The 21,851-nt window shown below is 34.2% G+C and overlaps 1 protein-coding gene across 1 annotated transcript in view; it reads left to right on the top strand.

The window, feature by feature from the left end:
• The window catches only part of sNPF-R (short neuropeptide F receptor), a 477,220-nt gene that overhangs the window by 454,465 nt on the left and 904 nt on the right, over positions 1 to 21,851 (top strand). The window lies entirely within an intron of this gene.

The raw sequence follows: 21,851 nt of genomic DNA, 5'->3' as shown, positions 1-21,851 counted from the left end.
CAAATAACGTCTTCGTGTGCTTTCTGCGAACGCCAACGAAAGAGCCGAAATGGCGGGCGATTATATTAAGTATTTATCGAGCCTTAAGAAATGAATAACGTCTTCATCAGCGAATCACAAGACGCACATGTTTAAATGTAGCCGATCTGCAACGCGATTGGCTGCCGGAAATTAGAGCGACGGGACTACAGTTTTAAAACTTTACTTTATTATTTACAAAAGATAAATCATTTTATTATTAATATGCAGTAACAATAATATTTAACGTACCGAAATATGTCGTGTAATAATTTCGTCGTCATTTTTGTATAATAGCAAAAGTACAGCACGATAACCTGTAACATCTTAGTGAGTTGTAATTTCTCTTTGGTAGTTAGTGAAAAACTTGAAATTTAATATTATGATCTCAGTAGTTCTGTATCCCTAGCACGACAGTTGTTCATACAGTAGCGTGCAAATTAATCCGAACAACGTAATTACTTATGCAAAAACACTCAAACGGGATAAAAAAAAAAGGATCTAAGACATACCTCAGTAATCTATGTGGCCTCCCTTGTTCCTAATAACAGCTCTGAGACGATTTGGCATGGATTCCACTAATTTCCGCAAATATTCTTCATTTCTTCATCGCGAAACCATACACCAATGAGGGCAGAAATCATCATCTCCTTTGTAGAACAATCCATTTTTTGCATTCTTCTTTTGCAAACTGATCACAAGTTCCCAATGGAGTTGATGTCGGGTGAGTTGCCTGGCCAGGGGAGTACCTGAATATTCTTCTTGTTGAATTCTGTAGTTTTTCGAGACGTATGGCATGGTGCCAGGTCTTGTTGGAACACACCTCTGCCATCCGGAAATGATTTTTGCAGCTGGGGTACGATTCTGGTTTCCAATAAGTGAATATATTTGTGAGAATTCATCATTTCCTTGATAGGTATTAATGCTCCAGGCCCTTCATGTGTAAAACAACCCCAAAACATTACTTTAGGGGGGTATTTGGGTGCTTGTTGGAGATGAGCTGCTGTTACCTTTTCGGATCCTTTCCGTACGTAAGAAACACGGTGGCCGTGGACCTCAAAATGAGACTCATCGGAAAAAAGTAGATTCTTCCAGTCATTCACTGTCCAGTGTTGATGTAATTTTGCCCACATTAAGCGTTTTTTTGCACATAACAGGGGTTAGCAGTTGCTTCTTAATAGGCTTACGAGCCCTTCGTCCAGCTTCCAAAAGCCTACGCCGCACTGTTGTGACGTGAATATTCGCCTCAGTGGTAGCCATTAACTCGCGGGTTAAGTCGACAGCAGTTAGTCTAGGATTTAATTTACTTTTCCTGACAATTAAACGATCATCTGCAGGTGAAGTCTTCCTTTTCCGGCCACAGTTTTCTTTTTTCTGGGGTGTGATGGATCCAGTCTCCCTGTATCGTTTTATGATCGAATTAACAGTAGCCAAACCGATGTGACATTCTGCAGCAATTTGCCTCTGTGTCATAGAAGAATGCTCTGCTAATGTTATAATTTTAGACCGTTTTCGTGGAGTTGTATCCATTTGTGAAGACGACAGAATGTACACAGGATTGCAGTATTAAGTCTTCAACACAACTGAAATGCTTATAAGTACAAAACGACAGGCAAAATGTCACATATTATAAAAAAATAATAACGGAATTACACGTACTACAGATGTCAATTAAAGCGGTATGAGCATCTGTGAGGCCAACAATGACAAAAAATGTAAACATATGTCGTGTTCGGATTAATTTGCACGCTACTGTATTCACATTACAAACGTACGCATGTTAGTATGTAGTGATTAGTTCGCCGTAACATGCAGTACTCACTTCACAGCGTGTTTCTGTGCTGCAGACGTACAGGATCACAGTTGGCATTTCCAATAGAATTCGGTGTACGCAATGCTCCAATCCAGCGAACGATTGCGTCTATAATGAGAAAACTGGAAACAACTGATCCCATTTTTATTAACAAAACAGGGAATACTCAGGTTCACGGACGCATCTTCAGTGATTATGCGCAATAACATCAAGACATGAGTTGACAGAGGCTACTTTCAACAAGATGGCGGAAAATGTCATAGGTACATCTAACGAGTCCACGGACCTAATAATAGCTTCTTCGGTGACTGCGTAATTTCAAAGAATATGTGGCCCCCAGATCACCTGACCTAACCTCTCCAGATTTCTATCTGTGGGGGCTACCTAACTGAAAGATATAGTGTATAGAAATACACCGAGACAACATCAGAAATGAAATCAACAATAGTTTATTCACGACGACACATTTCGAAAAAGTAACAGAATATGGTGCAACGAGTACAACTATGTCTGGATGCATTTCGAACATTTACTGTGACTATTACACTTTTACTACGTCACACTACTTTTGACCAATAAAACGGTATGAAAGGACGTCTTTCAACCAATCATGGCTGCTTATCGCACAATTTTATCGCGTCCCTAGCATTTGTTTAATTTTATCGCGACCCTAGCATTTGTTTATTTTTATCACTACCCTAGCATTTGTTTCTTTGTTTACAAACATTTCAAACTGCACTGGTCTGGACGTTAAAAAACAGAAAATTACAAACCACTCCAGTCGATGCACAGCACTTTCAAATATGACTCACATTGGCATTCAGGAACAAGAATTAATAAAGATCACTGGTCAGGGCTATGCATCTTCCCTGAAACCCTATTTACAAATAAATGAAGAGCACCATTCGGAAATCCTGAATAAGTTGAGGGATACACCATGTACATCACCGAGTTCACTTCTTTTACGCACACGTCCAATATAACATCAAATTTGAAAATTGTACCTACTTTCAATAATTGTTTCTTTTAAAATTATTCATGTTTATTTTTTTTCATTGTCGTTAATTAAAATGTTTCTTGTTTATTTCATCATCCTTAATTAAAACTTTTCTAACACTCGTTTATATTATTTAGGTTATGTTATAGCTTCTGCTATATGATATTATGAATAGTCACTATCAGAGATTGTTTAATACTAAGATTTATTGAAAATCATCTGTTAAGTGACGTTGATTATTGGGATCGAGGTAATTGAAGTGGAATGCAACTGTTTTAATAAAAATGAAACTGAATCAACAAAGCCTTCTTGACCAGTAACCGTCCACAGAGTTCAATGAAGATTCCATAGTTGGCACAACTGATAAGAAAACAGCTATTCGTAATACACTACTGCCATCTATTAGCGTAATATTTATAATGTTAAGATGGTACGAATTTGAAGACAGTTTTGTGTTTTCGTAAGTCAATTAATATTTTATTGTATTGGAATACTTCGTTACTTCTAATCTTTATATACTTCCTTCTTATCGTGTAATAGTCAATTAAATCCCACTCGAGTTTTGATTTTCTCTAGTGAGATTAGTGTTGACAAAAATGTTTATCCCTCAGTTACTGTTGTGTTCAGAAGAATGTTTTGTTTTTTTGGTAGATAGTTATCAGTGATTAAAATGGTAAAGATTTATATGGCTCACCCTGTATTAGTAGTAGTCGTAGTAATAGTAGTAAGTGCAAAAAATTCTATACCTCTACTTACGATTAATCATCAAATGGGACGGAATCTGTAATTGAACATTCTCTCAAGTGATTTTGAAAAATACGGCACTGAACAGCGGAGTGTTGTCAGTCAGCTGGATAAGAATAATGAAGCTTGCCTCGGTGAAGTGAATCTCAATTGCAAAGCCGGAAGTATGCGACGCCGTTAATTGGCGCAACTCGTTCGGTTAATTACACAATTATATTACAATGCGGTTAATGGAATTGTGGCGGGTTTACAATTTCGAATTCGTAGCAGCAGGTTGGAAATGCAATGCAATCAGCCCTGAAAGTGTCATCAATCTGTTCACGGCCCGACTGAACCCAGTTGGACCTCGCTGCAGTATCTGCTCTCCACGTACTATTGTACAGGGACATAATTTTATTTTTACTTCAATTTTTATTGTACCTGAGTTTTTTAATGTACTTCACTCCCACCCCTTCTGCTTAGGAAGTTCCAACTCCACACAGAACCAAGACCGCAGATAGTAAGCAGTACTGAATATAGTACATTCCAGAAATATGTTCGCGTTTTTCAGTGACGAAAGAGCTTTCAATATTGAATCATATTTTCGCACAGGTGCTGTCCGTTTGCCTACGTCGCATCCCGATTTCCCCCACTTGCTTCTGCTCGCCCCTCTGTAATAGCTGGGCTGTCTTAGCTCGTTTCTGAAAACATTAATTTCTCTTAGCAATTGGAAGTTTACGTAATATTATACAGCTGTTTAATTTAACTTAAATAAAAGGGCCTCGTTAAGTAATTAACTGTCACGTGATTTTCTCCCTTTCTACAATCCTGCGGCATAACAACTTGGACGGACAGTAGATAGCATGTCTGAGTAATTTTATATTTTCGGGTCGGGCAGAAGTGAAGATTGAATTTACAGTACGTAGAGTAGGTACAGAATTATTTCAACATGAGTTACTAGTACGAAGGACGAGTCTATAGTGCGATAATATGCACAAAAGAACTGAAGCCTGTTTCGAAATGAACGGCCACCATTTTCAAAATTGTGTTTAAATATTCATATTATGATTATTTTTCAATTTAACTTCTTTCTCTATATTGTACGCTAATGTGCTGTAGACAGTATAATATACACTGCATAATGAATACGTTCGCATGGATAACTCACTTCGTGAGTAAAAACACTTATTCTTAATACAGTACTGTACTTTGATTAAAGAAAAACCTAATGAAAATTATCAAACTCAAAATCGCGATATTTCCTAGTTTACGTAAATGGATGAACTACTTTTCTTCCTTCCTATACCTAGTACAGTGATTTGTGTTTTACGCCAGTATCATGGAACTCCAGTCTTGGAGGGGGGAGCAAGCGGTGTTTCTGGTTCTCTAAAGGTATAGACAAGTTAATATTAAAAATGTTAGTAAAAATAAAATGATGTCCCTGTATTATTTCACTAAGTGAGGGCAATCTAGACGCATTTGATACGAGGCCTCCGTACAAACATACGGACATTAGAACACTTCAGTTAGCAGACGACCAGCACATCAACCAATTGGCAAATGCAGCTGCGGAAGATGTAGATCTACAGAGCATTTATAATAAAATCCCAAAATCAACGATTAAAACTGAGATACAAGAAACAGGATATCACCAATGGCTGAACAGATGGAGCAGTACAAACAAAGGGGCTCTTTCGAAATCCTTTTTCCCTTCCATTAAAGAAAGACTCAAGATAAAACTACCCCTTACACCGGACTTCACAGCAATCATCTCGGGCCATGGAAAAACGAAAGAATACCTACATAGATTTCACATCATAGAGGATCCAAGATGTACATGTAACAACATCCGGCAAACTGTAAATCATCTAATCTATGAATGTCGGGAAACACGACAGCAGAGATCAGTTTTAATAGAAGATATACAAAAAAAAAAAATGGAGGAACTTGGCCAGTTACCAACCGACAGCTCATAACATTTCATTTCAAATCATTTTGTAAATATATATACTCAATTAACTTGTAGGTACACAATAATGGAATCAATTATAAAATAACAATAAGATAAGCAAACTGTACATATAGAATATAAGAAAACAGATGGTTAAGTAGATATAAAATTCAGGTAGTCGGTCTTAAAAACAAATATAATCTAAGGGTAAAAGAAAAATAAAATTGTACATGTGGCTCATTTTAGGTATAATGTAGATATTTCAAGTTTTTTTTAGGTAGGCTATATGATAAAAATTGGCAAAGATAAGATGTACTCATTTTCATATTATGGAAACATGTAAGATAATTATCAGGAATAGTTATTACAAGCAAATTATGACACAATATTGTAATTTTAAATATAAATTACCCAAGGCATATATATATATATATATATATATATATATATATATATATATATATATATATATACAGTGCAACCTGTTTAAGACGGAAGTGACATGGTCCTAATTTTTTTTCCGTTGTGGACAGGTTTCCGTATTATTCAGTTGTGACATTAAAATGGAATATTTTGTCATTCATATACATGAAAAAGAAAATGGCATGCCGCAAACTGCAAGAAGTACAAAATATTACATTTAACACTCATCACATTAAATCAGCTTTCTGTCGCTCATTACGTTGGTGATTCATCTTGATTAAAATCTCATTTTCTGTATAAATATTACCGTAACTCACTCATTAGTCATTAAACATTACTAAAGTTTACTAATCTCATTCTATTTAATATCTAACACTATACTCTAATACTGTACTGCATATCAATGCACATTATCAATTAATTGGACCAGGAGCCATCTATTAGAAGCCTTGAATTCTGGTTTATTTAATTTCTTTCCAGTTAAATAGCTTCGTTTGCAGAACAGATCCAGAAATTGGCTTGTTCTTTGAAAGGTCATAAAAAACCCACTCCCACAACAGTTCATTTATTTCCACATAACAGTTGCTTTCTGGTTCCTTTTGTGTCACCAATATTGGCCGCACGTCACTCACCCGTTATGATCTTTATTTTTTAAAGTGTCACACCTGAGTTTTCCACAACTGTACTTCTATATTATTTAACATAGACTTCGTTTCTAATTTTCCTTTATCTCGATAAATTTTACTTCATCACTTAATGTTAATGCCACATTTTATGCAACTTTTTTCTTTTACCTGGAAATCACTGCACTTGCGCTCTGTTTAGCTACGACAGTACACGGGTGTGAAGCATTGAAAATCTTTCAAGGGACTCGTCTGCCTAGTCAACAGGATAATAAAATTTATGACCGACAGGCCAACACACCCTTGTACCCTCTAGAATTTTGCAAAGAAAACTTGTTTTTATCTTAGTGACCTACATATTTCGTATATTCCTTGAAATTACACGCTGTTTCAAAATATAGTTACAAAATATAGTGTATCCAAAATATTGTTTCCGTTTTGAACAGTAGCAGAAAGTTTCCGTTTTATTCAGGAAAAATTACACATAATACATACAAATTTCGCCGGGACCAATAAATTGTTCCGAAATAGACAGGATTCCGGATTATTCAGGTTCCGATTTCAACAGGTTTCAAGCTTATAAGTAGAGGATTAAAATTAGTTAAGGTGGTGCGTAAATTCAACTCTCATATTATGAAAAAAGGAAATTGTAGTATAATATTGTAATACCACGTGTAAATTGTTCAGTAATATTACTATGTAATGGGGCATGCAGTTGATGTTCTCAATAAAATTTAAAAAAAAAAGTCAACCGCACGAGAGACTTGGAGATATCAAGATGAGTGCCTGCAACATGTAGACATATGTAGCACAGGAGCTCTCCTTACAACAAAGAAAGTTAGAGAAGAACTAAGAAACCGAGAGTTCGAGAAATGATGCTCACGTCCACACAAAGGGAGAGGACTATATAGTCTACCAGCCAATCTTTGAGTGGAGCGGAATGGCGGAGGCTATTAAATGCAAGCTAATGTGTGCGCAGTCAGAATCGTGCCGGACAGATGCCAGGACACATAGCGCTGTAGCGAGCCAGAAACCCTTGCTCATGTTCTGGGATCTTGTCGTTTTGAGAAAACGCTGCGTAACCCCAGACATCACCGCACAAGAAGCGTAATAGCCAATGCTCTCTAACGCTGTATGAGGAAGTCCATGGGATTGCCGAAAACGGTAGCTCAAGACGAACTGACATGATAGCCATATCACCTGGCTCTTCCACCACCATCATTATTGATCCTACCGTATCTACGGTTCGAGTTCCAAGCTAATCAACCAGACGAAGTTAACGCTGAGAAGACTGCACAATATAGGCCTATGCCAACTGTCCCATACTAAAACAAAAATACAACCTGTCCAACATCACAGTCCAAGGCCTGCTCATCGGTGCAACAGGAACAATCCCATTCGCAATTGAGCGCTTCCTGAAGGCTACAGGAACTTCCAAAGATTTGATTGAACAGTTCATTGAGGTTTCTCCATGGTGTCTCTATGAAAGAAATTCAGGTCAGAAAGGGCTAGAATGAAAAACAAAACCTTAAAGGACTAGATCAGGCATGTCAATTGATGCCCATAGGAGCAAGCGCGCGCATTAGAGCCCAGGAGAGTCTGAGCGCTTTGCAGAGGAAAGGAAAGAGACAGACGAAAGAGGTGGTATATGCCGCTTGGTCGAGCTATATTCAGGGATGTCCAGCACTGATTCAATAGATAAAGGGAAGAGAACTTATTAAAACTGTAAAAAGGTAAAGGTATCCCCGTAACATGCCATGAAGGCACTTGGGGGGCATGGAGGTAGAGCCCCATGCTTTCCATGACCTCGGCACTAGAATGAGGTGGTGTGGTCGGCACCACGCTCTGACCGCCTTTTACCCCCGGGAAAGACCCGGTACTCAATTTTATAGGAGGCTGAGTGAACCTCGGGGCCGTTCTGAAAGTTTGGCAACGAGAAAAAATCCTGTCACCACCTGGGATCGAACCCCGGACCTTCCAGTCCGTAGCCAGCTGCTCTACCAACTGAGCTACCCGGCCGCCTATTAAAACTGTATCCATGTTAATTTTTAGATTTGCCTGAGAAGTATAAGTGCATTATAAGAATGTAAGTTTTAATTTTAATGCTCATTTTTCACAAGTTTGTTTTTTTTTTATTCAAAAGAAACATTTTCTCAACTTTTCGTATAGAAAAGTGAAATTTTCAGGTACCCTATAGGCCTATTTATTTAGTAGCCTTACAGAATGTTTTCGTAAATCTAATATACCGTATATACGTAGCCTATTACTGAAGATAGTGTATTGGAAATTTTGAAAATATTCGCATGGAAATTGTTTGTAAGGAAATGAATTAACAAAGCAACTACTGTTACATCATAAGCAAAAAGATACCTGCCCATGTGTTGTAAAAATGTCAGCTCTATAGCTTCAGCAGATTTCGACAAAATAATAATTGAATATTCTGACGATACGAAGTTGCTCACAAATATCACCTTAAAAGCATAATGCGATAAGAGTTTTGTTATGTAATATTAGTTACATTTAAAACAGATACAGCACCTAGGTAACTTTGCTTTGTACTGTAATATTGTTTTGATTAGTTTATTGATTACTTTTGTAAGGCTAAAGATACCATCAATATAAATTCCAACTTATAATATCATACCCAATCTCTTTCTCTGGAATATAACTTTCTTTATGAATGATGTGTTTCATCCACTTAATACAGTATAATATTATACTACTATGGAATTTAAGTGAATATTCCTTCTTAACTCTCTATTATGTTATTAAGATTTAAAACACAAGTGCAATATTAAGAAATCAGTGTTAGTACTTTTGTTTTACAGACAATATAGATAATATTAAATAGAAAGAAGCAATATAAAAATAACTACATAAAATTTCACGTTCCGTTTGAAGTTTGTGCACCACTGTTTTCTTAATCCGACAGGTTGCTTATTCATATACACAACCCTTCCTCTTTCCATACTTAGCGCTTGCTGCCCGCGCACGACGTCAAGGTCAAAAAATGCGCTTGCTTTGACATCACTGGACTAGATATTCAATATTGGGAGCCAGTACGAAACTAGTTCATCTGATCGTTATTAGAAGAAAAGTACATAAAAGTCTACATGTACAATATTACAAGAAAAATACTATGTCAGAGCTATATAATCATTATTTGAAGAAAACAGGGTTGAAAGTAGATAATGATTAATTATTACTAGGAAAATAATATGCTGCTAGATAATCAGTACTGCAAGGAAAATACGTCAAAGTGCATGTCTTCAATACTCGAAAGATAATCATTAGAGGAAAATAACTAAAAGGCTAGATGCGAAACATTACAAATGGAATATGTAAGTCCAGATATTAAGTCTCTGATACAAATATGTTGAAAACTAGACATATAAGCTTAGACTGGGAACAAATACAGACATTCAACATCAGTAGAGAAACACGCCAAGGTCTAGAAGGGCATTCATGTCAACATATTTCTAAGTCTGAACTACATAATTGAATTACTTACGTTACGTAATTTGGTTTGCAGCTTTTGTTGTGGTGGAAGCTTAATGTGAGCCACACCCTCTTGCTTCTTAAACCTCTCAAGAAATGAAAATGGTGCACACAACTACAATGAAAATATACTAACTCGTATAGAAGGGTTTCACCACACTACCGTGGCGTTTATGTTTCACTCAAGTAAGCCTACTGTTATCATTTACGAATTTGATAACAATATCAACCTGCCGCCATAGAAATTATATCTAAGAAGTCTAAATCCTGGACAAATATTGACACAGAATTCAAATATTTCTTGACCCAACTATAAGATTTGAGAAAACAATAATGCAAGCCGAAGAAGTATATCAAAAGAAGAAACAAATAGGTATACGAAGACTGTCCTCCCTACCTGAGCACAAACTATAACATCCCTTTATATAACTGGAAAATATACGGTTTATTGTTTGAAGCCAGAGAAAGTGTTACAAAATTTGTACACTATAATCTTAATAGAATTAGGTTTCATGGTAAATTCCTTGCGAGAAATAATTATTGATGTTATAAAAGATTCCCATAATGTACGAAATGGAAATATAAAAATTGGAGATTTATCCTTCGAAGAGGTGGAAAAATTCAAATATCTTGCAGCAACAGTAACAAATATAAATTACACTCGGGAGGAAATTAAACGCAGAATAAATATGGGAAATGCCTGTTATTATTCGGTTGAGAAGCTTTTATCATCTAGTCTGCTCTAAAAAAATCGGAAAGTTAGAATTTATAAAACAATTACCGGTTGTTCTGTATGGTTGTGAAACTTGGACTCTCACTTTGAGAGAGGAACAGAGATCAAGTTTGTTTGAGAATAAGGTTCTTAGGAAAATATTTGGGGCTAAGAGGGATGAAGTTAAAGGAGAATGGAGAAAGTTACACAACACGGAACTGCACGCATTGTATTCTTCACCTGACATAATTAGGAACATTAAATCCAGACGTTTGAGATGGTCAGGGCATGTAGCACGTATGGGCGAATCCAGAAATGCATATAGAGTGTTAGTTGGGAGACCGGAGGGAAAAAGACCTTTAGGGAGGCCGAGACGTAGATGGGAGGATAATATTAAAATGGATCTGAGGGAGGTGGGATATGATGGTAGGGACTGGATTAATCTTGCTCAGGATAGGGACCGATGGCGGGCTTATGTGAGGGCGGCAATGAACCTCCGGGTTCCTTAAAAGCCAGTAAGTAAGTAAGTAAGTAAATAAAAGATTCCTCTGTGAACGCTGTTAAGTCAGGCTACTCTCCAAGGAAAAAACAAAACCAACCGTAGATATCAGCGCTGTATTCCTTGTTCTTCCCAGCTTGCAATTTTGTTGTTATGCAGGCTGCATCAACTGCTCCTTACATTTTTCTCGCCTGTGGTGTAAATCGTTCTTTCGTTTCAGTGTAAGCAATAAATATACGTTTTGGGAACAGTCTTCATGGAAGAGTTTTTCTTTTTTGCTAATTTTCTGCCTGTATTCGAACACAGTTCCTCGAAATTTGTCGGAAACATTATCACATAATTAAGTAAATGAAAAGAAGTACAAACAAAGGCGTAAGTAAGCCTTCAGTATTTCCATCGAGAGTGACGTACAAAAACAGCAATCTGGGATACCTTGTAGGTCGTGTTCTGCTTCGGTTGGCAGTATTGAACCAGAGTGACCGGCTAATAGCGATAAGAGGGTCAGATGTGTCGTCACTCACATCGGTTGCCCTGTGTGGGCTGTTATGCAGGCCGCTATTGAATTCTACAGAAGAATACGCTGCATTCAAGTCTCTATTTTTTCATAGGCCATACGTCACATTTGGCCAAATTAAATGAGCCGCCATTTTGTACCATTGTAAATGAAAAATAATGTGACTTTTAGTAAAAGTATTTATATTTCATATGAGTATAAAATATACAACGAATCAGAAATAAATATCCTAGTAGTTCAGAGAAAGAGAGTGCATTGTGCAGTGTACAGGGAGACGGCATGTCACACGTACCGACAATTCGTGAACAATTGAAGGGTTCACAGCCATAGTGGGCCAAGCGCCATTTATTAAAAACGGAGAAAGCAAGGATTCAAGTTAAGTGAATACCATAGTTACTGAAGACTGACATATCATTTTTTTCGTAAGTCGTACAAATAATTTATCAGCATATCAATAACAACCTCATAAAATTACTTACAAAAAACACTCCCAAAAATAATATACTTTATGAAAAATAAATAAATAAATAAAAATTATTCGATTAACAATATTTTCACCATTACAATTATACATATATAAAAACTAAATACAAACATTTACATAGAGATAAAAAAAAAATTTACAGGAGAAAAAGTTCGTCCAAAGGGCTGGACTCGGGAAGAGTACCCAAAACGCTCATTGCATTTCCGCGTTGAATAGCAATACTTAAGCGTTGACGCAAATAAGTAGTGCAATGGCGATCACCAGTAATGGAGATCAAAATTTGGCCGATTTGAGATACCAAAACTTTAGCGTCATGTCTCCAAGGACCGAAGGTCTCCATAGCTAATGGGGCAAAGATATAATTGTCTAAAAGATGAGCATATTTATTGACTTTTCTTTTCACGGCTAATTCAGCAGCAGATGCTGCGCGTATGGAGGTATTCGGCAAGTCAGATGAAGCTAGATTGTCAACGCAAGTGGAGTCCCAAATTAAAGATTTAGTTTGAATATGTATACTTTATAATACTTGTATTTGTTTCCATTGAATTATGGTAATAACTTCATTTTAACACTTGTTTCCTACGGTTTTAGTAAATGGCGCTTGGCCCACTATGGTTCTGAACCCTTCAATTAAGATCGATGTACGTTACTTTCAGTATACATCGCATGAAAAGTTCTACAGATCAAGAGATTCAATATATTTTTTTAATTTATTTAAGAAGTCGTTAAACAATATAAGATTGCAGTAGACTTAATCCAAATTGGAATTATTTGTATAAACATTAATTAAATTTACACGCAAGGGTCCACACCTGTGGAGTAACGGCTAGCGCGTCTGGCCGCGAAACCAGGTGGCCCGGGTTCGATTCCCGGTTGGGGCAAGTTACCTGGTTGAGGTTTTTTCCGGGGTTTTCCCTCAACCCAATATGAGCAAATGCTGGGTAACTTTCGGTGTTGGACTCCGGACTCATTTCACCGGCATTATCACCTTCATCTCATTCAGACGCTAAATAACCTAAGCTGTTGATAAAGCGTCGTAAAATAAACTACTAAAATAAAAATAAAATACACGCAAGGTGATCTTGTACTCTGTGAAGTTCTTTCTAAAACAGCACAACTTTAAATTTAGTTTAACATCCAGCAAAATAACGTATCAGTATAAACCAAGAAGGGTAAGAGACCTCGGTCGACCTGAGAAGAGCTGAAATGATTAACTTAAAATTGTAACTATTCTGAGATTACATACGGAGACGAAAGACGCCTCAAGGCCTAAACCGGTTGTGTATGATGATGATGATGATTATTATTATTATTATTATTATATGATTATGATTATTATTATTATTATTATTATTATATGATTATGATTATTATTATTATTATTATTATTATTATATGATTATGATTATTATTATATGATTATGATTATTATTATTATTATTATTATTATTATTATTATTATTATTATTATTATTATTAAGGTTTCGTAAGAGTGTCTCTCTGTACAGAAAAATGTCCTCTGTAAGGACCTCAATAACAGTTTTGTAAGGTCACATAGATACTGTAACTTATTTTCGCATAGGCCTAATAATTTCACTTCCTCCTCTCCTCTTCAGCTGATCGCCACAAACAGTTATCTATCACTAACGTAGGCAAACGGCTGAGTACAGTCCTTGCTATGGAAATAAAGTAGGATTATATTTCATAATTTGGAATTATTAATGAAGCCTGACCGATAACGAGAGGCGCCGTGGCTGGTCGTAAAATATTACGACGGCAGCAACACAAACTGCGCTTATCGCTCAATTCATGCCTCGCGGTACGAATGCGTGCTGCTCAATATGTACCGAGCTGCAACAGTATCTAGCTTGACAGAAAAAGTACGGAATTGTAACTTAAGCTCGTATCAAGACATCTGGATCTTCAACTGATTTACTATTAATTATTATTATTAGACTTACGTGATGTTGATTAAGTAGTTTGAAGTTTAATGTGATTTGGTTAATGTCAACCATAGAAATGGTAGAAAATAGAGATGGCCGATATTTCACAAACCGATATTTTGTCACATGTATTTTTTTGTCACACCTGTGACTGATGACGCGAAATATCTGTGACAAAATGTCGCCATCGAAATCTGCTCCGTATTCAGTACTCTGTGACTGATATTTTCTCCTCTACGTCGTAGGTTTGCGCTTGCGCATGATACAATAACAGCAATCTGGCGGTAGTTTCTCCATCTTATTATAAATGATGTAGTTATTACACGATTTAAATAATAACACCATTGGTTACCAGAACTTAATCTTGTGTGAAATCCTGTCTGAACAACTGTTGTGTTCTGTAATTATTTTCCAATGTTTTTCTGAATACTTATGTTTCATTAATTTTTATTCTATGACTCAATATTATAATAATTTAAAATAATTTATCCATTATATTATATACAATAAAAAGGATCAATTTTTAAAACGATTAGGATAATCATATGACTTCAATATCTCCATACCCAACTACATTTAAAAATGATCAAATGGTTCAATATCTATAACATAACTTCTTGGTACATGAGGTTAACTTTTGACATGTTACTGTTCAGTTAGGTAAGTATTTATTTATTAATGGTACATGTACATAATTTCTTTGCTGGATTTTCCCTTATAAATCACTGATGAGTGGTGTGTATAGAGAAATCGTATTCATATTTCACTGCTCTTCAATATTTCCTGTTAATTTTTATCGGTGTGACAAAATATCGGTGTAATTCATGCATATTGTGCTTACGTATCGATATAAAATATCGGTATGACAAAATCACCGATAAAAGTCACAGATATTTAATTGTCACAGTCACAGTTGTCACAGATACTTGAAAATATCGTTTAAGCTCTTCTCTAGTAGAAAACATCACAATAAAAATGTAAGAGACCAAAGAAAACGAAATCCAGTTTTAAAAGCCAAGCACGTGGGCATCGAAGCCATTAAAATGTCGTGTCATGTATATTTGTTATGTCACACTGCAGTGAAGACTCGCTTCCCGTGTGAAATTCTCTTCGATTGTTTTGCAAACATTTATTTCCTAGCTGTTACAAACATCCGAAGTATTTAAAATTCGACTTCCATTCTTGCTTCTGTTATTTAATCCAATTATCTGTCATATTGCAAAATTCTCACTCTAAATGTCATTTTAATTTGTTAATCATTTATTATAATTCGACGGAGTTTGGGTTAAGGGAGATAAGTCTTAAAAATGAGTTTTGAGATAAATTAAAATTAAACTTCGGACTCTTACTGTAAATAATTTTCTACACAAATAAAACACATCAAATGCTATTTTTTTTTGCTGCATACCCACTTGTAGAATTTAACTTTTGTATTCCCCTGGAGAACAAAACTCCATTCGCACAAAAAATGACAACCCTCTTCGCCCCAACACGATCGAATTATTATCCTACTCTTACCCAGGATGCTGTGTTATATCTGGGTTTCATTTACTCTAAATCATTTCCAGGTAAGCTATGAATGCTATGCATCTGTAAAACATCAATAGTTCATTAATATATATTAGGTCCAATTATCACTCCCTTCATTAATTCTTTCTTTTCCTTTTTAAGGAAGTCGTATAAATTGGCTTACATATTCAAAAGGATCGGCGACAGATTGATCTTACAATATCTTATTTCCTGATTAGTTTCATACACACACACTTGGTTACTTAACGACGCTGTATCAACTACGAGGTTATTTAACGTCGATGAGATTGGTGTAAGCGAGATGGTGTTTGGCGAGATGACGCCGAGGATTCGCCATAGATTACCTGTCATTAACCGTACGGTTGGAGAAAACCTCGGAAAAAACACAACCAGGTAATCAGCCCAAGCGGGGATCGAACCCGCGCCCGATCGCAACTTCAGACCAGCAAGCAAGCGCCTTAACCGACTGAGCCACGCGGGTGGTTTTTTTAAACCCCCATTAGTTGTAGGGCTACTAGAAATTCTACCCTTTCGCAGTTTGTTTGCACTTTAAGTACCATCTCACAAGTATAAATGTATCTCTAGGTTTTTCTCTCGCTTTTTATTGAGACCTAAATTTGGTTAATGTGAAAACTTCCATCGACGGAAGCTCTTCCTTTACAAAATCCATTTTTCCCTTTCAGTAATTTTATTTAACTTATTTTCTATATTCCTGCACTTTTAACATTTTTATTATTATAATTACAATAATAATTAAATAATATTAATAATAGTAATTATTATTACTATTATTATACTGTTATTATTATCATTATTATTATTAATTATTATTATTATTATTATTATTATTATTATCCTATGTCTCTATTAATTTTATACTATACACTGGTTAGATCTAAATTTCAATGTGCATCTGTTGTCTGGAATTCCGTAATTTCCACTGACTCGGTTAAATTGCAAAATATTCGAAGAAAATTTATTTGCTCATGTACTTTTCGATTTTTATCCAATTTCTGTGTTTATAATTATGAGAGTAACTGCAAATATTTTAATTGTTGCAGTCTATATACCAGACGTCAATATCTTTAATATTTACTGTTTTGTAAAGTCTTAAAAGGTGAAATTGATTGTGAATCCTTCTTAAATAATATCAGTCTTCGAATTCCTACAAAAGGATTAAGATTAAAATATATATATATATACTACAAATTCAAAATCTCTTTCTCCTGTCTGCAGATGCATAAAGATTGCCAATTTGCATGGAAATAATTTAGATCCATTTAATGTATAGTATTTACTTTATTGATATTGTATACCACTTTGTTCTCATTAATCTATTACATACTTTGTTAGTATTGTACCTATTTACTCTCGTTATCATTATTTATATTCCATTGTTTTTATATTCATTTTAATATTTTGCCTTTTTTATTCTTGTCTGTACTGCGCTGGACTTCAATTGGCCACTGGCTGTTGCACAGCACATAAATATTAATAATAAATAAATAAATAAATAAATAATAATAATAATTACTATTATTAGTGTAACAAAATAATAATAATAATAATAATAATTATTATTATTATTATCATTATCTTTATCATCATTATTATCATCATTATTATTATTATCATTATCTTTATCATCATCATTATTATTATTATCATTATCTTTATCATTATCATTATCATTATTATCATTATCTTCATCATCATTATTATCATTATTATTATTATCATTATCTTTATCATCATTATTATCATTATCATTATCTTTATCATCATTATTATTATTATTATCATTATCTTTATCATCATTATTATCATTATTATTATTATCATCATTATTATTATTATTATTATTATCATTATTATCTTTATTATTATTATCATTATCATTATTATTATCTTTATTATTATTATTATTATCATCTTTATCATCATTATTATCATTATTATCATTATTATTATTATCTTTATTATTATTATTATCATTATCTTTATCATTATTATCATTATTATTATTATTATCTTTATTATTATTATTATTATCATTATCTTTATCATCATTATTATCATTATTATCATTATTATTATTATTATTATTATTATTATCTTTATCATTATTATTATTATTATCATTATCCTTATCATCATTATTATTATTATCATTATCTTTATCATCATTATTATCATTATTATTATTATTATCATTATCTTTATAATCATTATTATCATTATTATTATCATTATTATTATTATCATTATTATTATCATTATTATTATTATTATTATTATTATTATTATTATCATTATCATTATTATTATCTTTATTATTATTATCATTATCTTTATCATCATTATTATTATTATTATCTTTATTATTATTATTATTATCATTATCTTTATCATCATTATTATCATTATTATTATTATTATCTTTATTATTATTATTATCATTATCTTTATCATCATTATTATCATTATTACTATTACTATTATTATCTTTATCATCATTATCTTTATTATTATTATTATTATCTTTATCATCATTATCATTATTATTATTATTATTATTATTATTATGTTAGACTACTGAAAATAGTGAGAATCTTTCTTCCGTTTATTACAGTTCTGTCAGCCATTTAGTGCACATTATTATTTCACTAAAAACTTCCCTAATCAACGATATTACTGAGAAAATAACACAGATGTATTTTGGAAGAAAAATGATCTACTGGAATCCGGGAAGATCAAAGAAATATGAGAGAATGAAGATAACAGCTCCGCGGACTCAGACCTGGCGACCCTCCAAGTGTAGTCTACATCTGAACAAGCAAGGAATGTGGCTCCGTCCCAAAGGCTCCATTCATTTTCGCTGCAGTTATATTTCTTCGATATTCTCTCCAGTAAGATATTACCGAAATCTCGAGTAGATAGTTCTAATAGGAAAACCGATGTCAGGATTACGCAACAAAGCGCAGCTCTGAATTACCTAATAGGTCGTTTCTCTCCTTCTGTATGGTTTAATACCGAAGGGTGGAACTCAGGAGTTATGGGCCATTTATTATGAACGACGAGATACTAAAAGTTTGCCTTTGCTTGGGCCTACGCCATTCCAGCCTTCAGTGCTGGAGTCGGAAATTAAGAGCTTTCTTAATACGAAAGAGTGCGTGCAACGAACGGTATTTCATTCACATTCAGTTAGAACATCACTTTCAATTATGGGTAATGCGGCCAGTTTGCCTGGATGTACGTATAGAATTTCATCCTGGATATAAGAATGGCGTAATTGAAGTAACCCATTTAAGAGATGAAGACAGGACTTTGCGGCTCAGATATTCTAGCCAGTCAAAAGATGTTCGATGATTGACTGTTTCAGTTCCTCACGTGTAGTAGGTCTACTAAGAAATATCTTTTCTTTTAGATAGCCCCATAACCAGAAGTCATCTGGATTTATGTCTGGTGACCTAGAAGGCCAACTGTTCGGAAAATGCCTACTAATTACACGATCCCCAGATGTGTTGCGCAATAGTAATATGCGTTACAAGAGCGGTATGTTGAAGTTTTCATGTTCGAGGAAAGGTTTGAAAAAGCGAAACGTAGTTGAGCTTTTTTAATTTCCGAGAACATGAAAACAAACATACCGCTCGTGTATCGTACATTATTTTGTGCGAAGATCGTTTATTACATACCTGAAAGAGGAATTTATAATTAGTTGCAATGAAATCTCCATGTTGGTTTCTGTTCAATGATGGCAAATTTGCAAAACAAAAATATCTATCTTCAACATTGTTGCTTTAAAATGTTTTCTGTGTTTACTATACTCCAGCAGGCCGTGATATACGTCTGTCTTTTTTTCCCCCAGTCTATAAATGCGAACTTAAAACAAACGGCTTCCTTAATGTTACTTGCATCACGAATGCAGTAACTTTAGTGGAGTTGTAGAGTTTATTTAATTTTTGCAAATATTTAAAAACAATAATTAACAGTGCAATTTAGGTGAAATTGCAGTGGTAAGTTTCCAATTTATAATTATTACTATATTGAACGTTTCTAAAAATAATATGTTAAAAGCCTAAAGCAGTAAAATCAATATGTCACTTAAGCGGTAAGAAGAGGGAAATTGTTGTGTGTGTTAGGTTGGGAATACTGAATGTGGAATTTTAGACTTTCCGCGGATTGGTTTTGTGCAGAAACCAAGCAAATACGCACGATCTCGCACAATAGTGTTTTACATTGTTGTGTTTGTGAGGTGGAGCGTCGTCTTGCATGGAAACAATGTTTTCGATTTCATGATTCTGTATGGCTGGTATTGCAAAGTCTTGCAACATTTGAAAATATCGCTGCCCGGTTACCGTCACTGTTTTCTTTTTTTGTCAATTTTCAACTTCTTCATAGAAATAACCAGACAGGAACCTTGATATCATGTCAAGGTAAACCATTGTAGAAATTATTATCCTACTGCCGTCTGTATTCTACTCAACAACAATATTTGTGCGAGATCGTGCGTATTTGCTTGTTTTCCGCACAGAACCAATACGCGGTAAGTGTGAAATACCACATTCAGTATTCCCAACGTAACACACATAACAATTTCCCTCTTCTTACCGCTTAAGCGTGACATTCATTTTACTGCTTTAGGCTTTTAACATATTATTTTTAGAGACGTGTAACATAGTAATAATTATAAATTGGAAACTTACCACTGCAATTTCACCTAAATTGCACTGTTAATTATTGTTTTTAAATATTTGCAAAAATTAAGTAAACTCTACTACTCCACGAAACTTATTGCATTCTTGATACAAGTAACATGAAGGAAGCCGTGAAAAAATCAACAAGATTCCAGATGCGGATGTTATTACTGCAATATGTTATATAAATAATATTGTTAAAATATTAAAATGAAAAATAAATCATTACATAACCTTACCGTTTTAAGTTCGCATTTATAGACTAGGCAAAAAAAAAAGACAGACGTATATCACGGCCTGCTGGAGTATAGTAAACACAGAAAACATTTTATAGCAACAATGTTGAAGAAAGATATTTTTGTTTTCCAAAGTTGCCGTCATTAAACAGAAACCAACATGGAGATTTCATTGCAACTAATTAGAAATTCGTCTTTCAGGTATGTAATAAACTATCTTCGCACAAAATAATGTACGATACACGAGCGGTATGTTTGTTTTCATGTTCTCGGAAATTAAAAAAGCTCAACTACGTTTCGCTTTTTTAATCTTTTCCTCGACCATGAAAACGTCAACATACCGCTCTTGTAACGTATATTACTATATTGTTCATACAAGCGTGATACAATTACCATAGAAACGAAACACGCATCGATAAAAACCTCAAATATTCTAAACAGTAATGGTACCTATATGAACCCAAATTACTGATAATATGTAGGTACAAAGATACAGCTGTTTCAAAATGTGGAACTTACTTTTGAATAACCTTATATACGAGTGATTAACTTATACACCTATGAACTGGGTTGAGTATAGGGACTGCACTTCGGTCTATGCGATAAGCTCAAATAATGGTAAAGATAACGAAAACAAATATGATTTTTAAAGTAATAGATATAAACGATGGTAGAGCAAGGAGCCCCCTAGCGGTAATTCGCACCTCCCGCCTGTCCTCCGGTCGACGCCCGAACATGCCTTTATACTGGGTGGGAGGCAGCATTCCACTCATTAATGACCAATATACATGATCATGAAATTAGAAATAGTGAACAAATTAATATTCCATATTGTAGATTACATAAGAGCAATACAAACTTTTTAATCATGGGGATGAAATTATATAATAAGCTCCCCAGTCAATATTATAAATTACCAATCAATAGCTTCAAAACTATATTTTACAATTGGTTATTAAATAATCCTTTTTATTCTGTTGCTGAGTTTTTCAACACAAATTTGTATGAAATTGTATTTTAATAAATAAGTTTTAATTGCAATTTAGTTAGTTTTCTTCAATTTAAAAGTTTCAAATTATTTCATGTTCTCATTGATTACTTAAATTTTACTGTTTCTGTTATTAATGTTTTTTTAATGTATTTATATGTTTTTTCGATGTATTCTGACGAAGCCTAAAACTGTATGTCTA

The sequence above is a fragment of the Periplaneta americana genome, chromosome 4 (assembly GCF_040183065.1).
Source record: "Periplaneta americana isolate PAMFEO1 chromosome 4, P.americana_PAMFEO1_priV1, whole genome shotgun sequence".
Classification (NCBI taxonomy): domain Eukaryota; kingdom Metazoa; phylum Arthropoda; class Insecta; order Blattodea; family Blattidae; genus Periplaneta; species Periplaneta americana.
Note: the sequence above shows the minus strand (reverse complement) of the source record. Positions and strands in the feature narration are given on the sequence as shown.